General features: G+C 39.1%; 1 pseudogene; it reads right to left on the reverse strand.

The window, feature by feature from the left end:
- Nucleotides 1–3,780: 3,780 nt before the first annotated feature.
- LOC142052019 (stromelysin-1-like) lies at nucleotides 3,781–9,110 on the reverse strand (annotated as a pseudogene).
- Nucleotides 9,111–9,524: the final 414 nt, after the last annotated feature.

Here is a 9,524-nt window from a genome sequence, read left to right on the forward strand (position 1 = left end):
ACCTATTGTGATAATACATATGTAATCAGGCCAAGAACAAGATAAAAGGGCATTTGTCCATTCCAGGCAGGGCGAATGTGTGAAACGAAGGAAACCAATAAATGGTAAGATAAAGAATATCCAAACCAAGCTGGCTTTTCCTGGGGTACATAGTGTTGGGCCTTCCCTGTTGAACTTCCTGCATTGTGTCTGATGGACGCATTATGGAGTCCTCGGCAAAAAAAAAGGCAGATACATTCAGATGTAGGTAAAACATCCTCCAAGACAAGATGGTGAAAACCACAACAAATTACACCATTATAGATAAAACATTGAAGAAAAAAAAAGTAATTTTTGTGATCTGAATTCTAGAGGAGAAAGTGTCACATGGTAAGCCTGTGCCTTGTGAAGGGACTTTTGCCTTCACCCAATTTTCCATGCAAACAGGCTAGAAATCTGCAGTAGTGTAGAGAAATCTGATGTGTTTAGAAGGCTGAGAAAACGAAAACTGGAATGCTTGGACTGAGTGTGCCACAGACAATGAATATATCAACTCAGAGTCCAGGTCTCAAACTGTATCTCAGAAGAGCACAGGATATTGAATACAGGCCAATGACCTTCAGTTCAAAAGCCTGCTTTCACCCAAATGATGAAGCTGACTTGTCAGTAGTACCAGAGATTTTCAAAATAAGAATTGTGAAGGAAAAAAGACACCAACATCCAACATTAAAATAGATAAATTATATTAAGATGCATAGTACTAGAGTCAGTTAAGCTCTACTTCCAAGATTTCATATTCAATAGTTAGTATGTGCGCAGTTTGTGAAATAAGGAAGGAAAGATTCCCAACTAATCAGAAGTCATCAAAAACAAGGAAGAACTAGTCAGATGAGTATTTGGGAGCCAGAAAACTACAAAACAATCATGAAAAGTCTAGGACAAACCAGGTTTGCTCTGAGAACTATAATTCCATCTAAAAGAGAGTATTTCCCAAAAAAGTTGGAAAGATCAGAGCTGGAAGAGATTATCCCATTAAAATAACATGGTCTAGTGCAGTTAACCACAGCTGTAGTGCTATGGAATGCACAGATAGAGGAAGATCAGCAGTAGGAACAACTGAAGAAAGCTACTCTAACCTGGGATGGATAGAAACTTCCTTAAGGAACTAAAAATCTATAAAGTGTGAGCCAAAATGTTCATGCATCTTTTGACTTCTACTGTTATAGCTGAGACTGTAGACTGATTAAGTCTTGCAGCTATGAGCCCACTCAAAACACTGTAACAAAAATGTGAAGGGAAACCAGAATTAGAAAACAAGAACAGCATGAGGCAAATAGTAAGGATGAAATAAACAGCGCTGCAGTATTTCCTACTAAATTCAATAAAAACATTCAAGTTAGAAGACTTGAACCTTCCCTGACCCTGGCAATGTCAGATACCAATTAGAGCTACTCATTTCCTTTTCTGGAGGTGCTGTAATTAAAACTTATCATATTGACTCTAATTCTGCTTGGTCAGCAAAGTCTTGTTTGTCACCTCCGCAGGAGGGTATGGCAGCAGTTGTTGTCTTGCAAGACTGAGAGTGCCATAATATGTTTTGGACTTTGATAGAAGTAAGATAAAATTTGCTCAGTGTCTAGATCCACCCTGGAGTGTCCCATTTGAGTAGTCCTGCTACTAGGTGTTTTGCAAATGCATCATAAAAAAGGTTCCATAAAGTTTGTTGAAATATCTCATGACATTCATACAATACAATTGTATATATAAATACAGTGCAGTTGCCTTGTCCTGACAGAACCAGAGGCAGTGGGCAGAAACTGAAACACAGAAAGTTCTCACTGAACATCAGGAAACACTTTTTTACCCTGAGGGCGACCAAGCACTGACACAGGTTGCCCAGTGAAGTGGTAGTCTCCCTCTTTGGATATGTGCAAAAGTAGCATCTCCAAAAGCCACATAGAGCCTCAGCAACCCACTCTACACGGCCCTGTTTGAGCAGTGGGGTTGGACAAGGTGCGATTTTGTGATTCATGGAGAAGAGGAATCAAACAGAACAACAGTCTTTTCTCTGTTTATTTCTCTTTTTAGAGAAGTTTTCTAATGAGGGGGAGACAGTGGGTACTGGGCAAGATTTTTTACAAGCATAAAAGAAAAGATACCTTCTCTAAGACCTTAGATCTTGCTAGCTGTCCATCTGAACACTTAAGGGCCCGTATGGAGCACTATCAAGTGATGCCTGACTTCAGCAGCAGGGAGATTATTGTCAGCAGTACTGAACTGGCAGCTGCTGCATTTCTGTCCCCCATGTCCAGAGAGAGATGAGGCTGGCCACAGAGATCATCACAGACAGAAAACATAGAGCACTTGGACAAATATGAAAAGGACTGGTGGCCCCATTCTTTTCTTCCCCTCTGGCTGATGAGGACTTCCATCCACTGCTGAAACATGGACATGGAAATACAAACAGTGTGGATGCCCTCAGCAGCCGCGCTCTGACACACAGTCCTCCCAGTAGCTGCCCCTGCACCTCCTGTATCCCCGGTAACATACAAGTCCCCACATCTTGTAGCCATGCACCAGCTGCTGGTACTCAGACCTCTTAACCTACTTGGCAGCCAGTCCAGCTTGAAGTTCACCCAAACATATGTAGAAAGAACTCACCCACACATGAGATATGATTTATTGAGAAGACAGGACCAAATGTGCAAGTCATGGCCAAAGAAGCCCACTGACCTGCGCCTGTTTGCACGTAACCAGCCCCCTTTATCCACTTATCTCTCTATTTTCCCAAACATCTTCCTCCCCAGTCTGCCTTGAACCTTCCATTTCCCTGCCTTTGGTCTTTCCCCTAATCAACCCGTAATGAATTTTGCACATTCTCACAGTCCCCTTCAAACATGACATAATAAGTTTTATAACATCCCCAAATGCTCTTCCCCTGCATACTGACCCCTGTCCCCCTGGTAGTTACCCCTCAGCTTGTGAGGTGATGGGGGTCCTCTTCTGTTGACACATGGTGACAGGTGGTGATGGGGGCTCCCCTGGGACAGCTAGAGGAGTGAAGGCAGGTCAGGGATAACTGGGACTCCACTAAATGCCAGTGTGTCCCTCTGCTCCTGTCCTGGCTGGGAGGGATTGCTCTCTGGAGCTCCTGTCTGTCTCTGTAATTATGAGCGGTAGCTTTGATTAGCCTGCTTGCTTAACTTCGAAATAACTAAAACTGGTTAAAAGCAATCCTAGCTCTAGGAACAGAAATGCTCTTCCTCATGGACTCCTGGCTGGTATGCTCTGTGTAGGGTGATGTGCAACATGAAGAGTGAAAAGAAGCAGCTGTGCCCTTTGGCAGTGTGGATGTACCCTTGAGTCTGTTCCAGCATCTCCCTGCCTACGTAACATTCTCCCTCAGGCAGGAGAAGCTAGTGCCGATTATTATTCTCAAAGCAGTGTGATTTTATGTCAGAGGGCCAGGCTGTGATAGCACTGCTCACAGCAGGTAGACCTTATGTTGTTAAGATGTCACTATCTTGAGTGGTGCTCTTCATGGTGTGAGGTGCATGTCAACATGGATGCAGATATATCAATCTGTCCCTTAGAGCTGTCCTTTCCAGCTGTGAAGCTGTCACAAATGTATATCATCACTATTTTTCAAGGGGATAAAATTAAGCATGGGAATGTTATGTGACTATTTCAGGATCTTGTTGGTCATCCTAAGGGCTATAAGCAGCATTTAGAAGTGTCTCCCTCTGTCCAAGCACTCTGAGCCCTATGACCCTGAGCATTTCATACAGATTTTAAGATCAGTTACTCACTTCCATGTTGAAAAACAACATCAACCTTCCCATTAATTCCTGGAGATGCATCTCTTATCAGTACGGGCTTCTGTTTATTATAACTGAGAGAACTGAACTCGTGTCAATGAAAACTGCTCATTACCTTCTACCCACCAACAGGTAACTGAGTTCACTGAAGACTATCGTATCATTTAGGTAACATTGAGACAGATACGATGTGCCATAAATATTTATTACTCTATTAGCTGCACTGGAAGAATTGCTTCTGTTTACATTAAGCTCAAGATATGTCTAAGAATACCTAATATTTGAACCATCATAATAAATCTGCTAAATATTTTTTCTAAGAGGTGGTACCCAAAGGAGAGGTAGATTACCTTATTTCAAACATAAGTTAGATTTGTAAGATTACAAAAAGATTGCTTTCATATTCTGCCCCTGTAAGAAATGTTTATCAGGAAAAATCCGATTTTTTCTTAAGTTATAAGTTAGTTTAAGTCATTTTACTTAAGTTACTTATAGCAAGCTGTTACATGTTTAGTGAAGTGCAGTGTATCTATCAGTGCTGGAATAAGAAGGCTTCTGAAAGCATTATCCTTCTGATACCTTTGCACAGTAAGAGATTGAATGGTCAGATGAACTGCTCAGCTGAAGTCCTTCAAGCTATGAGAGTTTGAACTAAAATATGGAAGCCTTATCTGCTTAAACTACAAATATGTAGCTGAATAATTACTCCAGGATGATCCCTGTATGAAAAATGACTTGGGCATTGTGGTGGCAGGAAGGAGAGAAGTTGTGTCATTCATGTGCAAAAATTCAGGTTATATATTGCTTCTGTTATAGGAGGACCTCCTTCAGTTGTTAGAAATATGTGTCCTGTAACTCAAATCTGAGCAGTAGGGATTGGATTGAAAAGAGGAAATAATAGCCATGCACAGCAGATAATTCTTTGCAGTACATGGCATTTATCAGCAACTTTGTGAAACTATCTGTTGGTAACTGGAAAAAGGCTGGGATACTCCTTACCCCACAGAAACGTTTTTGTTATTGTGAGGTTCTGACTGATTTCCTGAGCTGCCCTGTGGAGCTGTAGGATGGCTTTTTTTTCCCCAAGCTAATTAAATACAAACAAACAAACAAACAAAAAGAAAAATAATAGTTAAATAATTAAATAAATTAAAAGGAAAGCTCAAAGCACTCTTTTGCCTCCCTTTCAAATATTTTTCCATAACCAGTTGTGACACTGAAAGAGGTTGCCTAACTCTGTGACTAATGCGTCCTAAATCATGACAGGATACTGATCATGTGATTATGTTTGCTCCTATTTTGGAAAGTAACACAGGAAATATTATCTCCAAAATTTGTCCATTATGAAGTAATATGTTTTCCTCTCATTTCCATTATAAAAAGCAGCATCAATTTTGGTAACATCCTTTGAAAAGCCCAGGGAGCAGTCTTTTCAGGGGTATCTGGGAAGAATGGTATCTCCTCCTACAATCAGAATTCATTCACTTTCAAGAAAAGGTGATGAAAACATGGTTTCAGAGTCTTCATGTGGGAATGACACAGTCCTTTTCATGAAAGTTAATCTTTTAAAGAAAAAATGCAGAAAGAAAATACTGGTTACTTGAAAATTTTCTACATACTAGTTCTAGAGTCCAAAAAAAAAAAGTAAGAATAGTTCTTCACACCTTTTATGAAAGCTAAAATTTCAGTCTTCCTTCATACTTATACTAGTTTTCCACAAGCTAGAAGGAAGCATGTGTTATCATTTTTAAATTCAGTAGATGATTTTTCAGAAAATAAGGAAAATAGTTACATTTATTTTGGCAGGAAAAAAAAAGATACGTATTCCTTATCTTGGATAATATTTTTGTTATCCCTGTGATTGAAATGCACCAATTTATTGGACTAAATTAATGCTTGTGGAATCCTACAGAAAGAGCTTAAGTGTTTTTTAAGCCAGACACAAACTCTCAAGGCTACTTGGAAAGACAACATAGGAAAATGAAAGGACAATTTTTACCTTTAAAATTGATAGCTTCATCTTTTTCAGGAATTTCATATGCAGCATCAACACCAGATGGCAGCCATGGCCAGAATGAAGATATTAAATTAAAATCAGCTGTTCTGGCTGCAGGATGCTAGCGCCAAAATGCCTTACATAAATATAGAACAGGTTTTAAATAAAATCAGACATTCACACACATGAATGCATGAAACCACATCATGGCAACTAGGCCAGGATATATCTGACTAAACCCAGCCATGTACCCTAAGTTAGTCATCCTAAGCACCCTGTAATGCCAATGGAAAGAAAGTTATTTCCACGTTGGTATTCCTCTCATCTTGATGCAGACATCTAAAATAGGTCAGATGAACTAACTGTTTTGTCAAAACCGTTATTATTTTCCCTTACGCAGAAAGGCATCCTAGAGTGACCTGGCTCACATGGCTGGTATGGGGTAAGACTTTGGGAATGAAACCTCACTCTGGGGTTACTAACACCAGCTTAGAGAAACGGTGTGCATGAAGATCTTCTGCAAAATAACACTTTACTGGCCTCGTGGACTCCAAACCATGAGGTGAAAACTCACTTTAATGTTGATTTTGGGGAGGGTCTGAAGCAGGGGAAGCACATCCCTGACACATGAAAAGGAGGGGAATCAGCTCTTTTACCCCTTCTCCTCAACACTTTGGGCTGTCATGCCGTGGAGAGGGACAGTTTGCCTGAATTTACCACTGAATCTATTACTATTTCCTGTAATTATTATACTAAATCACCACTATGGGGGCTTTTCAAATGGGTATTATGTCAGAACTCGAAGCAAGGACAGCAATGGAAGTGCTGAGTGTCTCAGGGCTGTCTTTTGCCAAAGCTGAACTCTCCCAGATGCCAAAGACTTGGGACTTGCTTACAGCCTAAAGTGAAAACAGCCCATGTTTTCAGAGGAGCTATCTTTCCCCATCCTGTTCATAGCATGTTGTTTCAAAGTTGATCTTCCTCCTTATACTTATCTCTCTCAATTCCTCCACCACACTCTTTGTATTTGCCTCCCTCTTATCCTAATTCCCTGTCTTGACTTCCCGCCTACAATGACTGATATCCTGGGTAAAATTATTTTTAAATGCTGCAGGGCATGATTTAAAAATAATATCCAGCTATTTTACTTTCAGGAAGCTGACTTGATGGTCTTTAAAGAATATTATTTCTCCATGGAAAATGGTGACAGCATCAAAAGTTAAATCGGGGTTACACATGCTTGGCAGTGCAGAATCTTTTGACTCAGTTGGGTCTTTTATCTTGGTAGATTCCCTTTGGCTAATGGGTGTGTTAGAAGATGGTCCTAAAAGAAGCAGTTTATGGAAGAAATTAAAGTGAGAACTCATTCAGGTAAATCCAGTATACAAAAATGTCACTGAAAGGTATTCCAAAGTTTTTGAAATTATAAGCACTAGTTGATTAATAATTGTGAATTACCATAGAGGTACAGAATGCCATTAATATCATCCTGATGAAGAGGGAATTCTGAAGGGTCCAATTTCCTATAAACTGAGTACATCAGAGCATTGGGGTCTTTGGAATGGAAAAGTCCTAATGAATTGCCAAATGCATGGACAGCAACATAAAACAGGTTTGTACATGAAAACAATGAACAAAACACATAATAGCAGAGCTGTGTCTTTTAATTTGTCCTGAAAACATGAAGGACATAGGGTAGTTCAGCAGTTTTCAGAACTGCTTGTCTAAGCAAGTGAAGATGTTATGAGAAAATCAGTTGAAGATGAAATTCTGGTCAGAAAGAAAAATAATGAAATCATTACATTGAGCAGGAACTGTGTTTTTCTGGCTGCTTGTTTAACCCACCCCTTAACTTCGCACATACTATCTATGAGAAGAAATCATTAGCATTTCAGGTCAGCTGCTCCATACAGACAGCAACTTGGCAACAACTCACAATGGTTGTGTAGAGTTTTACCTCTGGCTGCAAAGGAGATCATTATGTTAGCATCACCTCTGTCCTTCCTGATGAATTGCAGTGTGGTCACACTGCTCCAAACAACGCTTTCTTGATCCCTGCATTGACATCTTCTGGACACAGGTCTGGTGTGTAGTTTAACATCCTTTAAAATGTAAGGTAGAAAACCAGCTGTGTTCTTTCAGCTTACACTGTGTAACACACTATCTTTAAATTAAGAATTCCATTGTAATTACCTGTATGTCAGAACTTGTTTTGCCCATTTTGGCTCCTCTGCAGAGGTGGAGAACCCAGCTGTGTCAGGGAATCCACAGCAACATTTCTGTACCAGGTCCAAAGTGCCAGAATCCAGTTTCCCTATCACCTCCAACCCACAGAATTCCTGCATTTCTTTTATTTTTGGTGTCATTGGACTATTACTTTTCCAGATGAAAGATTACCCATCTTTCTTAAATCCATAGTAATTTTCCAGGTATACTTCTAATAAAATAAAAAAAAAAAAAAAGCGATTTTAGGACAGTCAATGGTGTTTGTTTTTGAAGGTCTTAAAAATTTATACTAACACCACTTCAGACATGTACCTTTGCTCCTTTTCTCTCTGTTCTGTGGGAGCACAGTTAATAGAGTCTGTTAAAGCCTTTATGAATACTTTTCTCTTAATGATAGTGTTTTGCACTATATTAACACTAATAATGCATTGTGGTTTATGCAGAATACATTAAAAATTAGCATTTGTTTAATAAATAGATTATTTTCTGGTAATGTACCCTGCACTTACCCTGTGCTCTAGTGTTACCCTGAGTCCTTTAGAGCAGGCAGTGCAGAAGCTGTTAGAAATATATGATTGAATACAAAATTTCAGCAGTAATATCTCATTTTCCCACATTTTTTGACCATAATAATTCAAAATAATATCCGTATTTTATGAAGAGTTAACGTCTCATAATGCCAGAGTTCACATAACCACATTTCCACCTGAACTACAAATAAAATATAGACTGACTCAGGTGTTTAATTATATGTAGAATCAACACATAAGTGAATGCATCATCAGTTTTAATTTTTCTCTACAAAAAAATAAACCAAGGATGAGTCAGAGTTAAAGAAGTGTTTGTCATCATGGTATAGAATGCAGTCCCTCTATTTTGAGAAATAGTCAATCACTTTATTCACTCTACTGTAGTTTGCAGAACTAGCTCCTCGGCTATTATATACTAGTTCGGGGGACTGCAATGGATGCTCAACAGTTGCTAAAGATCTCCTCCCCAGAGGTCTACCTTCCTCACCTGGATAAGCTGCATGCCTTCTTCTGTCTTGTATCTGCAGGAAAAGCACAAGGAAGTGCTGCACATAATAACAGGAGAAATTCTCATTTTCACTAGCCTTTAGAAAAGTCTTCTTGGTAATGTGAAGCACACCTGCTTCACCTTTATATAGTATTTGTTTGCTTTATAAAGCTTTCCAATCTTTGACTCATTATTTCCCACAATTTCTAGTTAGCAACAAAACACATGCAAAGCAATTTTTTTACCATAAAAAAAAATGTTGGTGCTCTTTTAATCCAGTTCCACTCTTGTGTGGGTTTTGCAACATGGAAATATAATTAATGAGGCGATAATAAACCTGTAGATCTTTGTAATAAGCTCATTAACCTTTTAGTTATTAAAATGTAGTCTTACTCTCCAAAAACTTAAAGCACCTCTCGTTAATGTTTTCCTTTCGAAGTTCATGATTTCAAATTGGTTGTTGAGATATCTAAAGGGAAAAACGTTCA

The sequence above is a fragment of the Phalacrocorax aristotelis genome, chromosome 1 (genome assembly GCF_949628215.1).
Source record: "Phalacrocorax aristotelis chromosome 1, bGulAri2.1, whole genome shotgun sequence".
In the NCBI taxonomy this organism is placed as follows: domain Eukaryota; kingdom Metazoa; phylum Chordata; class Aves; order Suliformes; family Phalacrocoracidae; genus Phalacrocorax; species Phalacrocorax aristotelis.